This window comes from Uloborus diversus, chromosome 9 (assembly GCF_026930045.1).
Source record: "Uloborus diversus isolate 005 chromosome 9, Udiv.v.3.1, whole genome shotgun sequence".
NCBI lineage: Eukaryota > Metazoa > Arthropoda > Arachnida > Araneae > Uloboridae > Uloborus > Uloborus diversus.
In genome coordinates this window covers 69,983,215-70,010,204 of record NC_072739.1, presented here as the reverse complement: position 1 = coordinate 70,010,204, position 26,990 = coordinate 69,983,215, and positions in this window count along the sequence as shown.

The window sequence follows — 26,990 nt, the reverse complement described above, 5'->3', positions numbered from 1 at the left end:
TAAAGTATCATAAAAGAAATACCTTACTTTTGAAGTTGTATTTTAACTCCTTTGTCTTCAAAATCAGTTTTAAACTTAGTGCCATTTTGTAAAATGATGATTTTCCCCTTCACATACACACAAAAATTCAAATGAGGGAAAATTCAGACAACTTCAAAATTTTACAAGAATATAGAGCTGTGTTTCTACTATTTGCTTGAAGAAACTCGAAATTGGTTTTTGATTTCCAAACGTAAAATAAAATTCAGAAAAATAGCATTATCTTTGTATTTTATGGGTCAATCCATACAGGTTCGATGGATTTGTGCCCTCAACCATTTTTAATTTTTTTGAAATTCATATCCCTAAAAGCTGGATACGAAAAATGTTTAAAACCACTTTTATTTTTTCTCTTAACTGGACCTTTGATTTTTTAGAGGTCATCAAAAGTGATTTGTCGTAGTCAAAAATGGTACTTTTAGATCTTTGCATTTTGGCCAAAATCTATTTGAATTACATTTATGACAATTACTTTAACGCTTTGATGTTAAAGTGAATAAATTTATAGTCTTACATGCTGAGTTACGTAGCTGCAAGTTAATAATTAAAATAACGGCAACAGGTTAAAGTTCAGGGTCTAATGTAAAAATTTTACTCACTTAAAAGGGAGATAACTCGCGTAGGGGACGGAAACACAAAATGAAATACGGCAAAAAACTAATCACTGGAACCATGCTAAAAAGAATATGTAACTGTTGCTGTGTATTTGTGCACTCTTTATAGATTACAGCCCGACAAAAATGACAGTTTTAGACCCTTGTAAACCAGAAGAGGATGGAATTAAAAATAAAATTTCCTGTCTAATTGAATATTCCATTCAAGTACTATACATATTATACATATTGTTTTTTGTATTTGGTTTGTAAAAAAGATACAGGTCCTTGAAATTGAGCAATTTTGCTAGTCAATTCACACACTAAAACAGAAATAAAAAGTGTGAAAACTTCATTGCACCTTTTTAAATTACGTATATTGTGCCCTATATAATACATTATACTGAAAAACCATATTGTAATTTTCAAAATAATTATTTTAATTTTATAACTTAGAACTATTTGAACATGAATATATAGTTTATACTGTATGTAACCTGTATGGATTGACTCTTATGTGAAATTATGAGAATTCAAATCACTAGATAAACGACTCAATGATGCAAAAGCAAGTATATCTAACATTTATTTCGATTTTAAAAAATGTACACTTTAGCAAATACTTCATAAACATGCTTTTGAGAAAATGAAACACGAAAGAAATGGATAGTTTTGCTAAACTTACAATAAAAAGAACTAACTAATGAAATTTTGCCTAAGTTCAAATTACTCTAGTAACAAAAATACGCTGATACCAATGATTAAAATTTAATAGCATCTAAAAGATATTTAAATATATTACATAAAAAAACTTGAGTAAACCCTCATCTTCAAAAAAACATCTGAAATAGAGGAAAAAATGAAATTTTCGATTTTTTAAAGTACGATTTCGTCATCAAGAAATTCATAAACGATAACTAAATTAGAGCAGATAGTTAGTAATAGATAGTTTTTCAATCTGAATCATTTTTACTCTTATATTTTCATTAAAAGAGTTAGAAGAGTGATTTGAAATCTGAAGTAAATTGGCAAAATTTCAATATTTGTTAATATCTCAGATTCGAAAAAAGATCCGAATTAATTTTACTTTGCTTTTTCCCAATAGAGATTTGTTTATAGAATGCGGAAATATTTATTTTTTAAGTGTACGTTTATAACTTATGGATTTATTGAGTCACAAAGTGGCAGCAATGAACTCCGAAAATTTAGGCTTAGCGTAAGCATCAACTTCTAATGTCAATAACAAAGCAACAAATAGTTTTTAAACTTCCATACTTTGCATTTCCTCATAGATATGCATGGTTTACCTAAATAAAAATTTTCATTGAAATCTGTGACATGTCAGCCACAGCTCATTTGCTCCATTCGCATGAAATGACCCATTTACGCGTTCCCCTCTATATTTGGAAGCATAAAAGCAATTGTTGAACCCAAATAACTCTTAATGCAGCTGATTTTTAGCTCCTCATTTCACATATTTTCACATTCGTTTCCTTTCCTTCATAATACGTGAAATTTACATTAAATAAATTAGTCTCATCTGTACTTTAAGACTCTTTTCATTAGAAGGAGTAACATATGTAATAATTTTGCAAAATTTCTTTTGCTCATCAGTAGATTCCATTTTTTTAACAATGGCAACGTTTCTATAATGTTATGGTGTGGCACATTTATTGTCACATCAGAACAGTCATCATTAAGAAAATTTTGTTATTTGTTCTTTTTTCGTAATACATACACTTTATTTCATTATTATTCCTTATAGACAATTTTTACGACTTATTAATCTAATTTAAAATGATTTCCCCAAGTTTGGAGAGTATATGCAATTTCTCAAATTTATGATTACATTAGTTACACTGAATTAGTTAAGTGGAAATGAAATTTTACAAATAAGGCACTGCTACATAGCCTAGATGAAATGTGCAACAAATTGAATCTAAAGCCGCCGAGTTAGCATAAGTAACCAAAATTAATTCCAAAATTAAAAATCGCATATTTTTTCGAAATTTTCCAAATCATTGAACTAACCTATAAAGCTGATACGTCAAAGTTTAACCCACATACTCTCGAAAGATAACTATTCGTTTATTCTGTAACACCATTTATTTGTTACTGGTTAAATACCGACAGGTGTACTAGCCCTCAAAACTAAATTCGGTAAAATGCCTCAATTTAGGGTAGTGTCCTGAGTACGGGCACTTGAAGGCAATTATTGCACAGGGATTTTGGTTAATTTTTCTCATTAACACCCAAAAGTGTTTGATCAATTTCAAATTTTGCAATTGTATTTTTCATGTATCCTTACATCGCTCCTGCACTGCACATCAATAGCAAATTAGGAAGCTTTAAAATTTATGGAAAGTGCTAAGTTTTTCGCACTTGTATGTGTGTGTGTGTTTAATTCTAAGATGAATTGATTGACCACCAAGTGCAGACCGGAAATCATTGATCAATTTAAGATGATCCATACTCGTTTCTTACCATTCTGCGATTTCATCTCACCGTCACGATTACAAATTCGAAAAACAGTGATTTTTTGCATGACTGCTTAAGTTAGGTCAAATAATTGAATTACCCACTCTTGGTTTCATGTGAATTTCTGTATTTTTAAGTTTGACTGAAAAGGGACCCGAAATGGTGATTGACTCAGGACCCATAAATACGTTATTCGTACCACGTACACAATTTATTGGTTCTGACTCGTACACAGTCGCGTATCCAGGGGCGTGCAAAGAGTCCTATTCACCCATTCCCGATTCAATATGGATAGTTGTGAAAGAGAGGTAGATTGCGAAATGTACATTTCTTGAAAATGTGTGTGTGCTTTCGATATTTTTCAATGAAAAATACTTGATGGAAACAACGGAATGTTGTCGCATTAAATGCTTTTTTCTCAATAATAAGTGAAAAATGATATTTTGTGTAGTCCTGAAAACGCAAAAGAGAAAGATGGGGTTACCTAGTATAAAAAAAAGCAATACAAGTAGAATATATTTATAACTTGAGTATCTTCGCTTCGAACTTTAACATCGCACTATCTTCCTTGGGTGTACTCTCATTTGAACAACATTTGGCATTGTGAGTTTTATTTATTTATTTTTTATACTAGTGGTACCCGCACGACTTTGCCCGTAGTTGAAAATTAAAAGGTCATTTGGTTCGCCTGTATATTTACAAATAATGGATAACGAATTTCTTGCTAATTTGCTATGTTCATTTTCTCGCCAATGTTATGGTTCCACGTTATGATAATTTCGTAATTTACTCTTCCACGTTGTGATAATTTGTTCGGTAAAGTTTTCTTAAAATTGGAATAGAAAAGGGAACAAAATCGAATTTTCGAAAAATCGCTTCTAGGAGACATGATACAACCCCCCCTCCCCCCCATGAAACTAACTTTGTGCCAAATTTCATGAGAATCGGCCGAACGGTCTAGGCACTATGCGCGTCACAGAGATCCAGACAGACAGAGAGAGAACTAGATTTCCAGACAGACATTCAACTTTATTATTAGAAAAGGTTATTTATTAGTTTTTGTTTTCAAGATAACTCCATTGTTGCTAAATTATGTTATTTTTTGTAATTTTTATCACTGCATAAAAACAAAACAATAACAGTTAAACAGCTTAAATCGAAGACCGAAGACGAAATACGATATTTTTTTAGTGTTCACCGAATGGTAATTGTAGAAACTGCGCCTGTCATCACAATTACGATATGCGTACCTCGAAATTAATTTTCGGGCACGCCACTGCTCGCCCACAACACATATCTGCAGTGTTTTTGCATTTTTTTACTTTTATCACTTTAAATTTTTTACTTATTAAGAGCTTTGTTGCGGATAAATTAGTCAAATTATGAATTTTTGCCAATGTAACACCGACGCATTGGTTCCCGTAGAAATTTTAAAGGCTGCGGACCTAGAAGAAGAGCATTCCCTTGTTATTGATGAGGAGGAAGAATTCGAGTTCATTCTTGAAGAAATGAAAGAGAAAGGCATTTCGATTGAAGCCCAGAATACTTTTGCTTTCATAGCGGGCTACTTGGCTAAAAAGTACATAAAAAAAATTTGCTTGTAATCACTGCAAAGCAACACTAAGTAAGAAGAAAAATTTGGACATGACCACATTATTTTTACAGTTTACTGAATGTGAATGGGTCAAATATGGCTCAACATACCCGAGCGACAATTTTCGTGAAACAGTAGAAAAACTTGGGGAAATATTCAGTCACATTTTTCCATTAATTGTCGCTAAACCGGGCCTTAAAAAAACCATTACAGCACAATTAAGCACTATTAACAATAGTTGGTTTGACTGTCCTGAACATTCCAATAACTGGAGTTACATAACATCTCTTTTCACAACAATGATGATCCACAATAAATTGAAAATGTTAAACAGAGACCACCAAAAAAAAAAACCCCGAGAAACCAAATTAAAAACTTCAAAAATTGAAGAAAATCAATAATTAGCAGTGAAAAAGAGCGAATACTAAGCAAAGCTGGACAGTCTTGGGAATGTTTTTCGAAAACTCAAGTACTTTTTTTTTCGCGTAATATATTTCATTTATTTTGTGTTAGTAAGCTTTGTATATTTTTTCTAGTTGATTTAAAAAATTAAGGGTAATTCATTTTGTTTTAAGGCTTCTATGGATTTTATTGCTGATGATGTAGTATATATATATATATATATATATATATATATATATATATATATATATATATATATATATTTTCACGAAGGAAGATTTATGTTTATTCGACGCTCTTATTCCCCCTCTGAATGAGGTATGATATATGCAACCTTTTTTGGCAACACTGTTTTTGAAAATCCTAGAAGTACGTGAAAAATATAAATTCTGCGAATAATGTGAGAAATTTGTTGCTTTTTACGTTCAAATTATACTTATATGTTTTATTTTTGTGAAAATGTGAAAAATGAGTTATAAAAAAAAACACATTTTTGACATGTAGTTGCTTGTGTTGTAATTTGCTTGTGCTCAAATAATATTGACAATGCATCTAAACTATTGTGTTTTTCACACATAGTTTTTTAATTATTAGAGCGATCAGTCAGTCCACCGAATGGCGAAAGAGGAGCTCAACCTCAAGGCCTACAAGCTCCAGAAAGTTCAGCTTCTCACCGACGACAACAAACGCGTACGACTGCAAAGATGCCGCCAACTCAAGCGTCGGGCCGCTGCTCAACGATGGGAGCGTATCCTCTTCACGGACGAGAAACTGTTCACCGTCGAGCAAGCGCACAACCACCAAAACAACCGAATATGGTCCGTAGAAGCTCCAAGTACCTCAGCAGTCGTCGAGAGTCGTCAAAATCCCGCTTCGGTGATGGTTTGGGGCGGGATCTGCGCAAGCGGTAAGACCCCACTCGTTTTTGTGGATCAAGGGGTGAAAATTAACCAAGAAGTCTACCGCCGCGACATTCTTCAGGCTGTTGTGCTTCCCTGGGCTCAGCAGCACTTCGGCAATGCAAGTTGGACGTTTCAACAGGACTCGGCGCCTGCTCACAAGGCAAAAATGACGCAAGACTGGTGCAGGATCCATTTTCCAGATTTCATCTCGTCGGCGGAATGGCCGCCCTACTCGCCGGACCTCAATCCAATGAACTACAGCGTGTGGTCCATTTTAGAGGCTAAGTTTGTGCTAAGCCCCACAAATATTTGGAGGCGCTGAAGCAATCCTTGCGCCGGGAATGGGCTCGATTGTTGCTGGAGGACCTGCGGCCCATCGCTGAAAATTTCAGGTCACGTCTGGACCTATGTATCGCCGCCGGAGGAGGCCACTTTGAAACAGGCTGAATATGTTATGACCATAGGTCCATGCTATTGTTATTAATAGTAAAATTTGTTAGAAAAAATTTTTTTCATAAAATTATACAAAAAAATCAAGTTGCCTTTTTTTGTCGCACCCTGTATGTATATATATATATATATATATATATATATATATATATAGAGAGAGAGAGAGAGAGAGAGAGAGAGAAGAAAATCGAACTATATTTGTCAGAAAAGTATATTACTTTTCAGGAGACGAAAATGAATAAATGTGAAATGATAGATCTATACTTCTATTACATGTTTCTTAATATGATAGAATAATGAAATTTCATTATCCTAAAATCATTCCATCATCGGTACTACTGAAAACTGATAAACTCGTTGAAGTTTTGCTAAAATATTCCAAACATGTGTATCCTTCCAAAGATTCACTACTTCAAAAACCGAAAACTGAACTTGCTCGGCTGGTAAACGAAAGCCTCGTGACGTATGATTTTGAGCTTATGAACACCATGAAGAAGTTATTTGAAAAGAACAAGTTAGATGAATTGTTTTCAAGCGATATTCAAGTGTTACGGGACGCCTCTACAAAAGAAAATATGATCGATGCTATTTTTCAGGTACAAGTTTGCAATTGCCAACGCTTCATGTTTCAAAGCACGTTTATATCCAGTGTTTATCTGCTAAGTAAAGACTTTTATTCGTACGTACTCGAATATTGTACATTTTCCCTATCTTCAACACAAAAAGTAGCTGCTTTGAACCTGTCGGGTTACGAATCCAGTTCGGATTTGAAGGATATCTACGATCAGGCAGTAAATATGACCCAAACTGATTTTGTAAGTGCTAAAGGATATCCACGCATAAATTTGAAAAAACTTATGGTCTTTTACAATGACTTAGAGAGAACTCTAATACAGCAGCTGGCTTGCAAACTACACATCGCAAAGAGATGTAAAATTAACATTGGTTATATAGCTTTTAAATTCGACAACAACCCTTTAAACGGTGTGAATTCGTTTACACTGGCAAACAATGTAAAAGTTTTTGATGATGTATCGTGCGACCAAGATTGGCTTTATAAGTTACAATGTTACGTTAATCAACTAAAACTTTCACATCTGTATGTCAAAGGTTACGATTTTGTAAAATATTTATGAAAAAACTTATACGGAGTTGAAGTACAAAAACTGTATAACGTTAATACCAGATGTGAGGATTGAGGTTTGTATTCCTGCAGTGTGGGGAAAGTAAGGATGTATTTTAAAAACAATCATAATATGATTATGCCGATATCTTGTACAACCTAAATATTTATTAATGCTTTTTTGACGGACATTTGCATAGATAGTTTATATGTTTTGATAAAATAACAACTTATATTGTACCTGTATTGGTTCGCTTATTGTTTTCAATAAAATACAAATTTTTGGTTCCAAATGATTTTAACTTTTGTTTGTTTAAAACCAAATGTATGAAGCTTAAAAGAGGAAGTGATTTTTTTTTCTGCAGTAGTAAAAATAGCAAAGTGAAAAATATGAGAAACTATTCACCAAATTTAATACATATTTGAAAAGTTATTGAAGTGTTTTAAAAATCCTTTCAAAACCTTCAGATGAATAAAAATAATTGAAAAGTACTAACTTGAAATATAAGTTTTGATGCTAATACTGTTCGATATTCCCTTGGACATCTACTCATTCATTGTCTGGCGTAGAATGGAAAAGCTCACATGAAAAATATAATATTGTTAAAAAAATTAATTTGTATATTAACAAATATGCCAAATTTAAGTATCTGTATTAAGGCATCTAGTTTTGGTAGGCATCTTTCCATTCCACCTTAAGAAGAATTGTGAAATTTGTTATCTCAACAATTTTTGAGTATTAGATTCCACAGTTCATCTTGGAGGTAATGCCTTATACTAATTGGGAAAGTAAGCGCAGTATATATATATATATATATATATATATATATATATATATATATATATATATATATATATATATATATATATATATATATATATAACGCATTTCTTCAACTGTATCAACTTCTACAGATACTTTGCTTTACTGTTCCCAAATAGTATGGGTATCGTTCCATTGTTTTAGAGTACAATGGTCCTTCTCCAGTTACGGTATACTGTTGGTTGCTTTTCATATCTTGATGATACTTCAAAAACTTATAAATTAAATCATTTAACTTAAATTGTTATCAATAGATAAAATGTAAATTTAAAAAAGTGGCACTTTTTTTTACTTCAGTGTTTAAATATTATTTTTTAACTTTGTACAAAAACAATATTTATAATTTTTTGAATATTTGTCCAAATAAAACCTTCACAGTAACAACAGGTTTGTACCATACACTATCGGTAATGAAGCTCAAAGCATCAATGTTTTTTATTCGGTGTTCCTAATAAGTTAACAAATTTTCTTATCTCAATGGTTTCATGTTGTTATCAATCTTCAGTTACTTTTTTAGCTGACATAAAATAAAATTAAAAAACAGGTTTCTTGTTACCAAAGTAATTTTAAACTTGATAAGGTAGATGGTATTTCCCTTATCTAGGTGATATCATCTACCTCATCTAATTTCATTCTCTCTCTCCCTTAATAGGCAAGAAGATAAAATTACCGGAGGTTTTTTTTTTTTTTTCCTCTTCTATTTGCACTGAGGAGAAATTTTAGAATTATAGGTTTTTACTAATAAGGTTATAATCATTTAGTTTTTTTTTTTTAAATAGAAATAATCAGTTATATGGACAAATATATCTATATATATAATGAAGTATATGGTGTGTAGAAACCGTCTTGACGGCAAAAATGAATATGATCAATATTTATATGTTTTTAATCATAATGGAGTTCTGCAACTCTGAAAAAAAAAAAGTATCCTTCAAGCTTAATCAAATGGCTTTAGAAACCAAAGTGTAATTTTTCAAAGCTGGTAAACGCGAATATTTTATAAACTATGATTTTAAAATTAGGAATGCTATTAAGAGGATTTATGAGCAGCAATTCAAAATACGAGCGCCTGCATCCTAGGAAGGGACTCTTACTCATGTCTCATACGATTGGACGGCGCGTACACGTGACTACGTGGCGCGGGGACTTCTACTCATGTCTCATTTGATTGGATGTTGAAACCACATGACTTGGTAACGCAATTCCCGCCGTTGTTTTGAATGATATTTTCGCGCTTTCGTTCTGAATGTTGAATAATTGTTCTTTATAGGTGTTGCTCTGCTCGAAATGAACATGGAATTTACCTGTTCTATTTGTGGTGTTGGATTTTATGAGAAGAGATATTTAAAAAGCCATTTAGCTCGGATAAAGGCTCAAGAAACCGAATTTCAAAAAAAAAAAAAAAAAAGAATAAATAAAGGAACTTATACTCAAAATTTAAAAGTTGAAAATATTTTGTTATGTTTTAGAAAAAAAATTGAGGAAAAATATAGAAACTCAACACGTATGAACAAATCAAATCCTACTTAATAGAAATAACTTACTAGTAATAATAAATAATAAATTTTTAAGATTTAATCTGATGAATTCAATATATAGGTAGAAATATTAAAGCAGTTAAAATCTAACAATACTCAATCCTATAAAAAAAAAAAAATTTTTTGCAGGGGGGAGAGGACAATCCAGTAGGCTGCTAGGGGCCCTGCTGCTTTTTTGCGGGGGGGGAGGCAATATTTATAGAACCCGCCTGTTTAACAGGTGTCTTTTGGTGGGAGGGATGGGCATCCTTGTGTATAGTAACAACCGGTGGACAAGAGCAGGAATTTGGAGATAAATTCCCTTGACTATGGCAGGTTGGTTTCTGCATGGACTGACCAATCTAGAATAGTTAATAACGGAGCAGGAGGCAGATGTTGTTCTTCTCATTGGAGCCGAGACTGCCAACAAACTAACCAGGTTGTTGATATGTTGCATGTAGTTCTGTCCTAGCCCTGCCATAAGAGCGGTAACTTACTGCTTCGTAATTAGTTGAATCGAACTACGGCTGAAAACTCATGCTGATGAGCTAAATCTTTTTTGCTACCAGTTTGTTGGTCCTTGCAGCTTTAATGTGTTGGCGACTGTCTTCAGCTTGGTTTTTCACGTTTCCAGACTGAAGAGCCCACTACAAGGTCAAAGACACAGTCACCGGATGTTATAGCAGAGCTGTCGATAAGTTACATGTTTCTTACAAATGTAGTTTGCTCAGATATAATACTGCTGTATAATTCTCAGATATGAATTTTTTTTTAGTAAAACAACACAAGAACTCAAATAAGTGTTCCTTTTTATTTATGTTGATAAACCAAGTTCATCTCCCCCCCGTGTCCGTTTACCTTGTCGTGGTGGGGGGGCTTGCGGTGTGGTGAGTTCGGGGCGAGCTCTTGGGAGGAGTAGTGAACCCCCAGTTGCTCAAACAGAATATCGGCGGGAGGGGATTTTTTTCCCTTCCTTCCCTCATCACACTTACCAAATGCGGACGAAAACCCCTAAGCCAAGGTGTGTCAACCGTGCCTATGGCTGCGTGGTACCGGGGGTAGTCGGGGCCTCAAACGGGAGGCTTCAGGGATAGCAGGCGAACCCTGTCGTACGCAGCCTTACCTCTGTGTAGGGGGGCTACACAGGGGCTAGACCCCACTTTTCCCCCTAGTTCTCTGGTTATTTTATGGATATAAACACAAAGAACACTTCTCCCCCTTGTGGGGAGCGTCAGACTGAATCGAATAGCACCGCAAAACTTTTTTATTATCAAACGTTCTGATCCCAATTTAAATTTAACAAAAGTATCTCCTTTTCTCATCAACAAAGCCCTCGTTAATCAAATAGGGGAATTTCAATCAGTTAAAAACTTGCGTAATGGTGAGCTCCTCGACGAAATAAAACATCAAAAACAAACCACATCCATTATGTCTATCAAACAAATAGGATCCTATCTTGTAACTGTTACCGAACATAAAACCCTTAATTTTTCCCGAGGAATAATATCAGAACCTGACCTTCTCTTTACACCCGAGGAGGAAATCTTGGAGGAAATGAAGGACCAAAACGTAAGTGCAGTAAAAAGGATTACAATAAAACGCAATGGCGAAATGATAAATACTAAACATATCATTCTAACATTTAAAACACCCGTCCTCCCTCCACGTGTTAAAGCTGGCTATCTCTCTTGCCCAGTTCGCCCCTATATTCCAAATCCGCTCCGGTGTTTCAAATGCCAGCGGTTTGGACATTCGAAAATTGCGTGCCGTGGTACTGACACCTGTGCCAGGTGTGCAGAGCCCGGTCACGATAGTAATACATGTTCTAAGACCTATAAATGCGTAAACTGCAAGGGGGAACATCTTTCATACTCCAGATCATGCCTAAAATGGATCTCAGAAAAAGGAATTCAGGTGATTAAAACAACACAAAAAATATCCTATCCAGACGCAAGAAAACTGGTTGAATCTCGCACACCTACAACAGGCCTTTCATATGCAGCAACCATCAAAAAGGTATTTAAATCTGCAAGCACACAAACTGAAACCTCAACTCATCCCAAAACCGTAAACACAACCAAATCAAATAAACAAATTAATAGTCCAAAATCTTCTTTTAAGAAAACTAACCGAAATCAACAACAAAAACAAAAAACAAATACTGTATCTGCTAATGAAAACATTCCAATCGCACAAAATTCGAAAAAACTAATTGAAAAAAAGAAAATCATGCAAACACGCGCTAAAATTGGGGTGGCCACTAAACAGAGGCCCCCAAAATATTATAATTTTAAAAAGGAGGACTTTTTGCTTTCCAGCAAAAGTCAAATTGACTAAATCCCAACTACTTCCTCCCCAAGAGGAAGACGAGGATGTTGAATATGAAGATCTTCTGCCATCCGACGATGAAGGGTGGACGGACCATCCTCCTTCATGAGCTGCTCCCTCTTCTTCCGGCCGTTCCTCCTTCCTTTTTGCTCCATGGCCCTGAGCATTCTTTCTTGGAATTGTCAGAGTTACTCGCATAATGTCACGGATATAAAAGATCTTGTCGAATTCCACCAACCGGCCATATTCTGTCTGCAAGAAACATTCCTATCGCCCACTGATAAACCGAGGTTGAAAGGTTTCGACATATACCGCAAGGACTGCTTGTCAGGTGACGTCGTTGTGGAGGAGTGGCTTTGCTAATCGCTAATGATTATGCATCTAGCCAGCTCAATATCAATACATCCCTGCAAGCAGTAGCTGCGCGCGTTCACCTTCACTCGCTGTTTACAATTTGTACTGTATATATTCCACCTTCTTACGACTTGAGAGGCGTGGAATTGCAAACAGATGTAGATCAACTTCCTCCCCCATACATCATCTTGGGGGACTTCAATGGCCATAATCCTCTCTGGGGGAGTCCCGACTCCAACAGTAGAGGTTTAACAATAGAAAATTTTATCGAAGACAATGATCTTTGCATTCTTAACAACGGCGAAAACACTTATTTTCATCTTCCTACCCAGACTTACCACGCCATCGATCTCGTTATATGTTCACCTTCTTTTCTGCCACTTTGGGATTTCCAGGTGGAGGGTGGTCTCTACACCAGTGGCCATTTTCCGATCAAGATAACCTCTACTATACGCTGCGGCCATCAGCAGCATCAGCAAGCCCGACTTCGCATTGATCGAGCTGATTGGGCAGCATTTACCCAGTTGGCAGAAATTAAATCTGAAGACGTGATTGATATTGATATCGATGTTGCCGTAAGCCGAGTAACCGACATAATATTGACGGCAGCGAACGTTGCAATTCCAAGAACCACTAAAGGTAGGATCAAATTCCCTAAGCCTTGGTGGAACTTCGACTGTCAGGAGGCTCATAAGGCACAAAGAAAAGCATGGAGCACTTTTCGTCGGTATCCGACCACACAAAATCTTGTGGCACTTAAACGAGCTCGTGCTGAAGCTCGGAGGATTTGACGAAAAAGCCAGCGGGACTCGTGGCAGGCCTATGTCAGCACAATCACGACGTCCACCCCATCTAAGACAGTGTGGGGTAAAATCAAAAAAATTTCTGGCAACTACAATACGTCTTGTGCTTCCATTCTGGAGAAAAATGGTCAACTTTTGTCAGATCACAAAGAGGTGGCTGACTGCCTGGCGACTCATTTAGCAGAAGTCTCCAGTGCTAATAACTACTGCAAAAAATTTTTAACTATCATATCACGCAAAGAACAAAGAGTTCTAGATTTTAATTCAAACATTTTTCATCAATACAACACAATATTTACATTTCAAGAATTAGTTATTGCTTTACAAAAATCAAAAAACACATCACCTGACCCTGACGAAATACACAATAGTATGTTAAAAAACCTAAGCAGGTCTTCATTAGAAAATATTCTGAGACTATTTAATAGAATTTATTCCGAGCACAAATTCCCCAAATTCTGGAGCCAAGCAATAGAAATTCCTATTCTTAAACCAAACAAACATCTGATAAACCCGAGAGTTACAGACCTATAGCTCTCACAAGCTGCCTTTGCAAAGTAATGGAGCGGATGGTAAACGCCAGGCTCATGTACATTTTGGAGTCTTGCCATCTGCTATCTTCATATCAAAGTGGATTCAGGCGCGGCAGATGTACCATAGACAACCTACTGCTTCTCGAAACATCAATAAGAGAAGCATTTCTCAGACGAAAACATCTTGTGAGCGTAGTTTTTGACATTGAAAAAGCATATGACCGTACCTGGAGATATGGCATCCTCAAAACCCTGCACGAGTATGGGTTACGAGGTAATCTACCCATCTTTCTCTCTAATTTTCAGAGATCGAACTTTTCGCGTACATGTCAAGTCTGTTCTGTCAGATACCTTCATTCAAGAAGAAGGAGTTCCCCAGGGAAGTGTACTAAGCGTAACTCTTTTTGTAATAGCAATCAACAACTTAATCGAACAACTGCCTCCCGCTGTCAAGGGTACCATGTTCGTTGATGACTTTCAAATTTCTTTCTATTCATCGAGCATGAGTATCATTGAAAGACAACTTCAAATCGCTATAAATAAAGTATCACAATGGGCAGAGGAAAATGGCTTCACTTTCTCTACTCAAAAAACCTTCTGCTTCCACTTCTGCCGTAAAAGAGGGCTTCACCCTGATCCAAGTCTTCTTCTTAACAATCAACCAATAGCTGTAAAAGACCAAGGAAAATTCCTTGGTCTCACACTTGATAATAAACTCAAATTTATACCGCATATACAAGAGCTAAAAAAGAAATGTTTACTGAAATTAAATATCCTTAAAGTCTTAGCGAACACTTCTTGGGGTGCTGATACAGAGTCTTTGTTAAGAATATACACGGCTCTTATACGCTCAAAACTTGATTATGGATGCCAAATTTATGGCTCCGCGGCAAAAACCTGCCTGAAAAGTCTGGATCCAATACATAATCAGGCACTGCGCATCTGCACAGGAGCATTCCGAACCTCACCTATCAACAGTCTCCATATTCTTGCTCATGAACATTCTTTAAACAATAGACGCCTCAAACTTTCCTTGAACTTCTACTTCAAAACAAAACCTTACACTGATCACCCTTTACACCTTCATATTTTTAATCCATCTAATGTTGTCTTATTTCATCATCGTCCTTCTGCAACCCCAACGTTTGGGATCCGAATGCGGCAGGTGCTCTTAGATTTGCAGCTGTCAGATTTAAATACTCTTAATAAAATAGAACTAATTGAACCATGGTGCGAAGTAAATATATCAACGATCAATGACCTGGCTAAATTCCCTAAAGAGACTACCTCTAAGGCTGCTTACCAGCAAATATTTTCTGATACAAAATGTAAATATTCTGATTACCATGTCATTTTTACTGACGGATCAAAAGGAAACGAACACGTCGGCTTTTCTACAATAGTGGATGGTCACGTTACGGCAGAAAAATTAAACCCATCTTGCTCTGTATTTACTTAAGAAATAAAAGCCATATCTACATCTCTCCAATCCATAACCCAATCCAATTACAAAAAATGGGTGATATACACCGACTCAAAGAGTTCAGTGGAAGCCATCACTCACTGCAACAATAACAGCCACCCAATTGTCCTTCAGTCATATCATTTATACAAAAACCTTATAAAAAACCAATTTCATGTTCTCTTCTGTTGGGTCCCTGGTCATGTGGGAATAGCAGGCACTGAAGTAGCCGATTCAGCTGCCAAAGCCGCAAGTATCCTGGTTGATGACACTGTCCCTTTTGACGACATTAAAAACGTAATTTCTGAATGTCTTAAGACGCATTGGCAGCGGTCCTGGAATCTTAAAACACAAAATAAATTACATTCCATCCAGCCCTCGGCTAAAGGTTTCACATCTTTACAACTTACCAGGAGACAACAAGTATTACTAGCTCGACTTCGCATTGGTCACACAAGGTTGACTCACAAATACCTCTTATGTCGCGAACCAGCTCCAACGTGCATTACATGTAATGTGAATCATACAGTGTTACATATTTTAAGTAACTGCCCTAATTTTAACCAAACACGTTTTAAATATTTTAATAATTTTAACCCCTCTTTGAAGGAGTTGCTGGGGGACCCACCCCATTGCAATTTGTACTCCTTCCTCCAGGAGATTGGATTCTCCCTTTTAATTTAGTGTTTGTGCCGTTAAAATGTGATTTGTGTTTTATCCAACATATTATTTCATACGTTATTTAAATGTTTTTAATTACTTATTTTAAACTACCTATGTTTATAGCTTTCACCTGAAAACACGTTTACTCCTATACTTATCTATATATTTTATCCCAAAAAAACGTTTGGCGCAGTATAGACCTGAAGGGCTCTTGCGCCAAAAACAAAAAAAAAAAAAAAAAAAAAAAACAAACAAACAAACCAAGTTCATCTCAAGCAAAATGCTAGAGCATTGTAACTATGAGTGGATGAAGAAAATTTCACTCATGTTGATAAAAGGATTCCTTAATGCAACTAGAATGAAATTTAATTATGCTGAGTTAATTCACGACTTAAAAGCTTCTTTAAACATATTTATCAAAACTCGCTCCATGATGGATTTATTTAAAAAAAAAATGTATAGTATATTTTCAATTACGAGTTCATCAGAAGATGGAAAATAAAGTAGAGTGATTTGGTCAAAATAGTAATATTGCAATAGTAATACTGACACATTAACACATAAATAGGCCTTGAGCCTATAGCTGGTTATTTCTTTCATATGCGAGTGATTTCTTTTACATAGGTGACATTCATCTATACACATATGTACGCACACCCTCTTAATTTTACTAAACTAAAATCCATAGGATTTTATTTTATATGATGGAGTACATACTTAAGGGTAGCCGAGTTTTTCGACAAATGTTAGAGACACAATCAGTTTAAATTTAAAGGTTCAATTTTCAAAATCCCCACAAGTGACCAAACAGTCAAAAGCTACAAAATAGAACCAAAAAAGTCAAAAAATTCTCCCTTGAACACCATTCCTAGAATCGAACAATTTGTTGATTCTAAGCTGTATCATGGATTTTTTTTATAAGCACACTGTATACAGTATAAGTACCCAGAATTCTATTTTATTTATAAACTACAAGTCTTTTTTCAATCGCGTACATTATAAAAATTCATGTAACATATCAATTGCAGCGAATATTCAGGAAAAAGTCAGACCGAATATTCAGCCAGATATTGAATATTTGTTTCAAAAATATTTGAATTTTACACAAATGTAAAACAGAAAACATTAATCTGTTTACGGGAAATGTATATGCATTTCCATTTTTAGCATCGGAAATTTATCAACATTAAATTTAAAATAAACCGTTTAGAAGCAAACACTAATTATTACTGTAAGTGGCTAATTTGGTTTACATCTGAAATTCTGGCATAAGTGGATACTAACTTTCTTTCCTGTTCCTGATGTATGATTCGATGATTGATAATCATGGCAACATGTTATGTTTTAAATAAATAATCTTAATACATTTACCTTACATACAAATAATATAAACCTAAGTTGCTTAAAATATCATAAAAAATTACAATATTTTTCATGTGATTTCCTGGCACATGAATCTCTTCAGTAACTGATAAATAATTGTATCACCATTAAAATAGAGGAATAAAATTGAAACATTCTAAAATATTTTTATTTTTCACTTTTAGTAAACATGATCATTGAATTTCTATTACAGTAACAAATTTAAATTTGTTGTTTTTAAACAATAATGTTCCATATGGTGTAACACACAATCGGTGGTTTTCTTTCATATTACTATGTTATATTTAAACGAGGAAAATAGTTCTTTAGTTTTCTTCTTTATAGATCTGTGAAGCCACTCTTTACAACACTTTTTTTACTATTTTTATAATAAAGCAATTGTTGTCGGAGATTTGAAGTGTACCAGAAAGTATAGTATCTATCAGCACATCTGCGTAGTTCCATCTCTGAACGAAGAAACGATCCGGATTATTTTAGTTTAATAGGTATGAAAACTTCTTTGCCAATAATGAAGAATTGTTTTGGTTGTGTCAATAAATATAAATGTGTCATAAGATTAAAGAAATATTAAAAAGCAACAAGATTAAAATTTAACATCTGAGTGTTTTCTCAAACTTTAAAATTACTTTAAATGTGATAAAATTAGTAACTAACAATTTGAACTGCGGTAGTATCTGTATATTGCAACTTTCATTCAATGTCTTAAATAGTATGTCAGAAATAGTTTACAAATTATGGAACATTTAAATTTGTTTACCATTCGGTTGCCGAATATTAAAGTATTCGGCCGAATCGAGTATTCGAATTGACTGCCAAATAGCAGTATGCCGCATATCACCAGCCGCATTTTATTTTCGGAGACATCTATCTTCCATTCTCCATTGTTGAGCTGCTTCATGCGACAACAAACAACAGCTAGCGTCACGAAGTCACGTGTTCTCGCCATCCAATCAAATGACACATGCGTAAAAGTCCTTTCCTAGGATGCAGGCGCTCGTATTCAAAATGGTACCGTCAGACGAGGTGAGAATAGTATAGGGGGGCGAGATTAGGACAGTCACGCTTGCTCGCCGATTAAGCGCTACCTGTTGGTCTATAGTTGAACTAGAGGATTTTCGGGTGAGGGAGGGATAGCGTAATAGTAGTCGAACAATCACGGCGTCTTCCATTAGTGTAGAACCTTCCCTGTTATCAGTACATTTTTTGAACTGAATACGTGAGTTTGGTGATTTTTCAAGTTTCTAAGAAAACCTGCATCGGGGCGTGATCTTCAGTTCAGCAGACACAATCTGTAAGTGCATATTCTGTTTACATACTATCTAACATAGTGAGTGTGAAGTGGCGTTTTCGTACGACTGTTTTTATGGATGTTATTAACAAATAACCTGCCAATCACCAGTCAAGGTGGTTAGAATGGTACACTCTTATTTCACGGTTTTTGATTTGTTTTAGTCATTTATTTATTTTTATTTTTTTTAACAGATACCTATCTTTTCTGTTTCTTTTCAAATGTTTTTATTTTCTTTTCAGATATAATGGTGCGTACTTATAAAAAAAAAAAGTGTGGTGGTCGTCCCTACCGAAACTACGCCCCAGAAACGTTGCAAACGGCACTGGCTGAACTTAAGAAGAAAACAATATCTTTCAGAAAAGTTTCTGAAAAGTTTGGGATACCGTTGAATACTCTTGTGCTTAACATTAAAAAGTCAAAGGCTTCAACAACCAAACGCACTTCAGGTGGCCAAACCGAGTTGAGTGACAAAGAAAACAGGTAATATGCTCCCATGTCATAGCTCTGTCCACATATGGGTTTCCTGTTACTTCCTACGATCTCCGGTTGTTAGTCAAAGGTTATTTGGATCACTGCGGTCGCCCAATTTCGAAGTTTAATAACAATTTGCCAGGAGTGGAGTGGGGAAAGAGTTTTCTATTAAGGTACAAAAAAATTCCAAGCACTCGAAGATCACAGTGCATTTTTCGCTATCGAGCTGCACTTGATGAGAATAAGATTTCATATTTTTTTTTGACAACTTGGCTATCGAACTGGAGGGTGTTCAACAAAAAATGTGTGGAACTACGATGAATCCAACCTCCAAGATGATCCAGGCGCTAAAAAGGTCATAGTGAAAAGAGGGGCAACACACCCAGATCTAATCCAGAATGCAACGAAAAACTCGACTTCTTTCATGTTATGTGAGAATGCTGTAGGTGATTTGGCCCCCATTTACATCACGTACAAAGCTGAGAATATTTACCCAACGTGGATGGAAGGTGGGCCCCCTGGGGCAAGGTACAACCGTTCAAAAAGTGGCTGGTTCGACCAAAGGATTTTTGAGGACCGGTTTGAGTTTATCATGCTGCCAATTTTGCGAAAACAGGATGGTACTAAGATCTTATTAGGGGATAACCTTAGTTCGCACTAGAGCGCCCACGTCTTGTCGTTGTGTGAAGCTAATAATGTCATATTTATAGCTCTCCCTCCACACTCAACTCATTTACTCCAACCACTCGATGTGGGGTTTTTCAGGTCACTCAAAGGAAACTGGAGAACCCTTCTCGACCAATGGAAACGTACACCTGACGGATTGAAACAAAGAACAGTGCCTAAAGTAATTTTTCCCACTTTGGTGAAAAAGTTGCTTGAAAACTTGGAACCAACACGCGTTGCACCATTGCAAGGGGGCTTCAAGGCAGCTGGGATTCACCCATTAAACAAAAATGAAGTTTTGAAAAGGTTGGCCACTCCAACATTTGAAACCGCCGATCGCGGTACGCACGTTCGCAATGTTTCAACTTCCTTCATTGATGCACTTTATACTCGACGCCAGGAGATCACTGGTTCAAGCAGACCTTCCGCGCGAGGAAAGAAAGTCGATGTTGCGCCAGGGAGAGGGATTACATACGATGACCTCATTACAGCCACCACTAGAACACCTGCACCCAATAGGAAAATTCAGGGAAACTCAAAAAAACCTAAAACGAAGTCATTACGGAGGAAAGAGTCCGATGATGAGACCAGTTCTGATAATATCTATCCAGATGATATTCCGTATGCAGAAAGTGATGATTCACTTGGGGTACAGAGGACAGGGACGAGAATGAAGAAGAAATCTTGAGTGGGGGGACACATTCACCAGCCAGCCGCAACTCCTGATGCTATTGGACCAACCACAAACACAATCACTGCAGTAGCAGATGATCGTCCCATTCGGCAAAAAGAAAAAATTACAAATCCTCCCTCAAACAATGGATGCACTGCGACCACTCAACCTGCTTTACCAAAAAAGGTGATTTTGTAGTTGTGGAATACAAAGGCAAACACTACCCAGGAAAAATGCTGTCCGATGTTAATGAGTCAGGAGAGGTTTTAGTAGCAGCAATGAAGAAGAGCGGGAAGTATTGGATGTGGCCGGACCAACCAGATGAGATTTGGTACAAAGTTAAACAAGTTGTCACAATTTTGAAAGCTTCAAAAGAGATCTCCCCCGAAAAATTCCTCGTTGACTTGAAGAAATGAAACTTTTATGATTCTCAAAGTGATTTCGACTACCTTCATTTTATTACATCCCAACTGCTTCAAATGATTTTTTATTGTAATTTTTACAATAAAACAATGATTTTTAAAGAAAACTTATTCATCTCACCTTTTGTTTTTCATTTTTTTTGTCCTCCAGGTAGCAAGAAAATTATTTCCAATTTTTTTTTTTATAAGAAGACAGGTTTTGTTGAACGGACTGAGAGGGGAGATTAGTACAGGAGACGTTTTCAATCACTTTCATATGGAAAAAAGGTGATGTACCAATCTGACCACCCTGCAGGGGTGAGAATGTTACACCTTAAAAGAATTTTTACCCCCCTCCCACCACAACTTAAAAAATGTTTCATAAGTGCATTTTAAAGCGGAGATAAGGAGCAGTATTGTGTAAAAATTTCTGGTTTCTACGTAAAATAGCAAAACATTTATTAACTTTAATATCGAAATTTGAACCATTCTCACCCCGGCGTACGGTACGTGACGCAGCTGACAAAGGAAAAAATAATTGTTGCAATTTTTCGAGATACAAGTATGCAATTGCTTTCAAAATCAAGACTTTTATTCTTACGTACAGAAAAGCTGTATTTATTATATAACTTAGATTCAAAAAACTTTAGCCTTTTCAGAAGTGGTATACAGTGGATTTGAGCTTTAAACAGTTGCCATTTGTTTACTAATTGGTAATATTACTTGGATCTTTTCTGTAGTTTGACTCGATATTCTGCTTATTTTTTATCAGTGCAAAAATCTTTGTGTTTATATTATGTTTTAATGTGGTTTTGGTGCATATTTTACGATGAATTTTGTGTGCTTCATTTTTTTTAAATACGTACTTTAAAAATGTTTGTGCCGAATATTGGACACATCATAACTTTTTTAACTTTCCATCTATAAACTTTCAAGTTTGCAGTTGAAATTGTTTTTAAGCAAGCAGTGAATGAATATAAGAACTCATTTTGTAAGTGTGAAATATCCATGTATAAAGCAAACTGCCAGGGTTTGAAAATTACATAAACTGTATTAACGTAAACGTAATTAGAATCATTTGTGAAATATGATAATTTATTTTTTAATATAAAATACAATTTGATATTGATGAAAAAAAAGTCATGTGCTCCAAAAGTGACAACATATTTTCATGTACCACCAGAAAAAACATCACAGTATTATCATGTGCATTCAAACTTAAAATATGAAAAATTGATTTAAAACCACAAAAATTTCTAAAATGTTAAGTGTTTCAAAATTAATATTTTACTTAAAATTTTTATTCATCCTATTTGAGTTAAACTCTTTTTTTTAATTCTTTTGCTAGCTACTTTTTACAAAATTATGTAATTAAGAAACATAAAATATATGCATTTGTCAATGTGCAACCACAAGACATTTTTCCTGGCTAACTTTTAATTTTCAACTAGGCATTTTTAATTTATATTATAGTTGCTAAATTACTAATACTTTTAGGAATCTATATAAATAAAAAATGAATATTTTATTATGGTAGATAAATTATTTATTTTCATTCATATGGTATAATACGTTTCGATTTTTTTTAAAAATAATAACGAAGGAATAATATTAATATGATTAATATAAGTACCTTTCTCTGCAATTATGCTATTTTTTCTTTAAGTAAAATTTAAGTTTTTTTTTTTTTTTTTTTTTTTTAATAAGCATTTATCTACAAAGTTAAGACTTTTATTCGTACGTACCAACACATACCTCAAAATGAAATTGCTTTGAGGCTGTCGGGTTCCAAATCCAGTTCGGAGTTGATAATCAAGCAGTGGATATGACCCAAACTCATTTTATAAGTGCTAAAGGATATCCACACACATAAATTTGAAGAAAAAAAAATATGGTCTTTTATAGTCACTTAACTCTAATAAGGCAGTTGAGTAGCAAACTACACACATCGCAAAGGGATTAAAAATAAACGTGGTTTTAAATCAGACAATAATCCTTTAAACAGTGTAAATTCTTTTACGCTGGTAAAATTCTTTGATGATGTACCGTGCTAAGCTTATTGATTTTTTTAAGCTACAATGTTTCATTACCCATTTAAAACTTACACATCTCTATGTCAAAGATTACAATCTTTGCAAGTTTTTTTTTTTTAAGAAGGAAAAAAAACCGTGAAACGTAAATACAAGATGCGAGGAATGCAATTTGTACTCCTGCAGTGTAGGAAAAATTAAAATGTATTCTAAAAACAAGCATAATATGATTATGTCGATATCTTGCACAATGTAAATGTTTATAATATAACGTTTTAAATACTTTAATAATTTTAACCCATCTTTGAAGGAGTTGCAGGGGAACCCACCCCATTGCAATTTGTACTCCTTCTTCCAGGAGATTGATTTCTCCTTTTTAATTTAGTGTTTGTGCCGTCAAAATGTGATTTTGTCCTTTTTTTGTAAGTGAAGGTTACTGTCAACCTATTGATTAATCCATTTAAATGCTTTTAATATTTACAAGTTCTTCACTACTTATTTTAAAGTACTGAAGTTTAATACCTTTTACCTCAAAACAAGTTTACTTTTACAATATCATGACTTCACATAAATAATATTAAATACAGAAACGTTTGGCACAGTATAGCCCCTCAAGGGCTCTTGTGCCATTAAAATTAAATAAACCAACCAACCAACAAAAGAGAACATAAAAATTATTTTGTATAAGATTTATGTATAAAGAAATGATTGGATGATTATATTGTGGCTATTCTTATCGCACTGAGTGATGGCTTATATGGTTAGATTTTTATAGTTAGATTGAGTTATTGATTGAAAAGATTTAAATATAGCTTTTCTGAGTTTCCTAAGTATTAAATATAGCTGTACTGAGTGAGATACTAAGCAAGAAGGGTTTAAATTTTCTGCCGTAACTTGACCGTTGATAATTGTAGCAAAGCGGACGCAATCGTTTGCTTTTGACCCGTCAGGGGAATAAAGCCATTATATTCAGAATATTTGCTTTTTATGTCACATAAAATATTTGTTTATAGCTGTACTAGAAGTATTTTCTTTGGGGAATTTATTGAGATCTCTGATTGTAGATACAATTACTTCACACCATAGTTAAATTGGTTTTATTCTGTTAAGAGTATTGAAATCTGATAGCTGCAGGTCTGAAAGTACGCGGCGCATTTGCATCCCAAATGATGGGCTTGCAGAAGGACGATGAAGAAATAAGACAACATTAGATGGATTAAAGATATGGAGGTGTAAAGGATGATTTGTGTAAAGTTTCATTTTGAAGTAAAAATTCAAGGAAAATTTGTGGCGTCTATTGTTTAGAGATTGTTAGTGTGCAAGAATATGAAGACTGTTCACAGGCGCGGTTCGGAAGGCTCCTGTGCAGATGCGCAGTGCCCGATTATGTATCGGATCCAGAGCTTTCAGATAGGTTTTTGCTGTTGGGCCATAAATTTGAAATCCGTCAAAAACCGTCCTATATTTCCTATAAATCCTATATTTCAAAAAAAACCCCTAAATTTTTGCTACCCCAGAGGAATTTTTTCTTTATTTCTCTATAATCATTATGCACATATCACCTGCGTCTTTTGTTATTGTCTAACAAACCTGAGTGGTTTTTTTTTTCTTTTCTTTTCTTTTGACGTTATATTTATATTCTTACTTTTAAGCCTTAATTTGATAAATTAATTTATTTATAAAAGTTTATTACTAAGTAGTCAGCGGCTCGTGCCTTAAAAAAGTGAGGGGGGTACAAAAGTGAACCCCCCAAAACCAGGGGGCGAGGTTCTGAAGCTCTCCCGTGGAATTTTTTTCAAAATTGAAGTCCTAATTTCGACCTGAAGAAAAAAAAATCTTCGTATAATCCGCGAATAGTACGATGCAAAAGAAGGAAGTTTTGATTTAACATACAATTTTAGCAACTAAATTAAAAACGTGAAATGATAATTTTAAAGGTACATTCAAAACTAATACAAAAAACAATGATTTCTGCTTTAAATTGTAATCATAGTAATTACGCTAATTACTCGAAGACAAAGAGTCAAGAAAGGAGCAAACGGTCTAATATTGTGCAAATGAAGGCTTCTTCCTTTACTGTATGTTGTTTATTTTACATAGCCTGAATAGCGAAATAACCTTTAAGCTATGTAAAATAAACAGCATACAGGTAGGGTAACTCTACGAATCTCACTAACTATTGAGGTTCAATGCATTGGAGTTGAGGGGGAAAAAAGATATTCCGTGGCAGCGTATAATCCACACCTCATTGATCTTACACTTTTTAAACAGATAATATGCATGAAAATACGGTACAATCCTTTTTTTTTTAAATTTCAAGCAAGTAGTACACACAAAAAGGAAAATAAAAGTCATAAATTATTGTCTGAAAGTGGGGGGGGGGGCAGGGCCCTTTGGCCCCTCCCACGAGTCGAAACTGTAAGTAGTGTATATGCAAATTCTACTGTAATTACGAACTCAATCTCTAACTCAATTGCAATCCTCTTCCTAAAATATAGCATTGATTTATGATCATTTATGATCATTATGAAGTCAAAAAAATCAAAAGATGCATGTGAATTGTTACCATGTTATATCAGGGTGATTCCACGTCAACTGACTTAAATTTCTGAAATAGTCCCTGCTCGATCATCCCCGAACGGGATTAAATTTCATAGAGGTGTAGAGATGTCTCTGATACTAACTTAAGCAAATTTTCAGCGTCCGAGATCCAAATCCTGAGTATCTAGGTTCGTTGGTTTGCTTATTTTTAATAGCGCAAGAGCCCTTGAGGGCTATACTGCGCCAAACGATTTTCTACTTTAAAATTTATACAGAAATATAACGTCAAGATATAATAAAATTAAACATGTTTTGGGGAGAGAGGTATAAACATCAGTAGTTTAAAATAATAAAAAACATGTAAACATTAAAAACTTTTAAAAAGTATGAAACAATATGTTGACAAAAAAAAAAAAAAAACTTGAGCAGGTCAAAATGGAATGGAAAGGGACAAAATTCCATTTTGACGACACAAAAACTAAATTAAAAAGTAGAAGGTTGATTGGCTTGTTTTTTTTTTATGGCACAAGAGCCCTTGAGGGTTATACTGCGCCAAACGATTTTTTGGAATAAAATATATAGATAAATATAAAAGTGAGCGTGTTTTCAGGTGAAAGGTATAAACATGGGTAGTTTAAAAAAAGTAATAAAAAACATGTTGACATTAAAAACATTTAAATAACGTATGAAATAATATGTTGACAAGAAACTTTGAATAAGAAGAAAAAGACAAAATCATATTTTGACGGCACAGACACTAAATTAAAAGGGAGAATCCAATCTCCTGGAGGAAGGAGTATAAATTGCAATGGGGTGGGTCCCCCAGCAAGTCTTTCAAACATGGATTAAAATCATTAAAATATTTAAAGCGTATTTGATTAAAATTTGGGTAGTTGCATAAAATATGCAACACTGTCTGGTTGACATTACATTTTATACAAGTTGGAGCTGGTGCACGGCATAATAGGTATTTATGGGTAAACCTAGTATGATCGATGCGAAGACGACTTAATAAAACTTGTTCTCTCCTGCAAAGTTGTATTGATTTGAAACCTCTGGCCGACGGTTGGATCGAATGTAATTTATTTAGTGTTTCAAGATTCCATGTCTGCTGCCGATGTGTGTTAAGAAATTCAGAATTGCATTTTCAATGTCATCAAAAAGAACACTCTTCGACCGTGGTGTTTGCGGTTTTGGCAGTTGCATCGGCTGCCTCATTGCCTGTAATGCCCACATGATCAGGGATCCAACGAAAGAGAACAAGAAAATGATTTTGCATACGATTTTTGTACAAATGATATGACTGAATGACTATAGGGTGGCTATTATTATTGAAGCGAGTGATGGCTACCACTGAACTTTTTGAGTCAGTGTATATAACCCATTTTTTGTGGTTGGATTGATTGAAGAGATGCAAAAATACAGCTATTACTTCAGAGGTAAATACTAAACAAGATAGGTTTAGTTTTT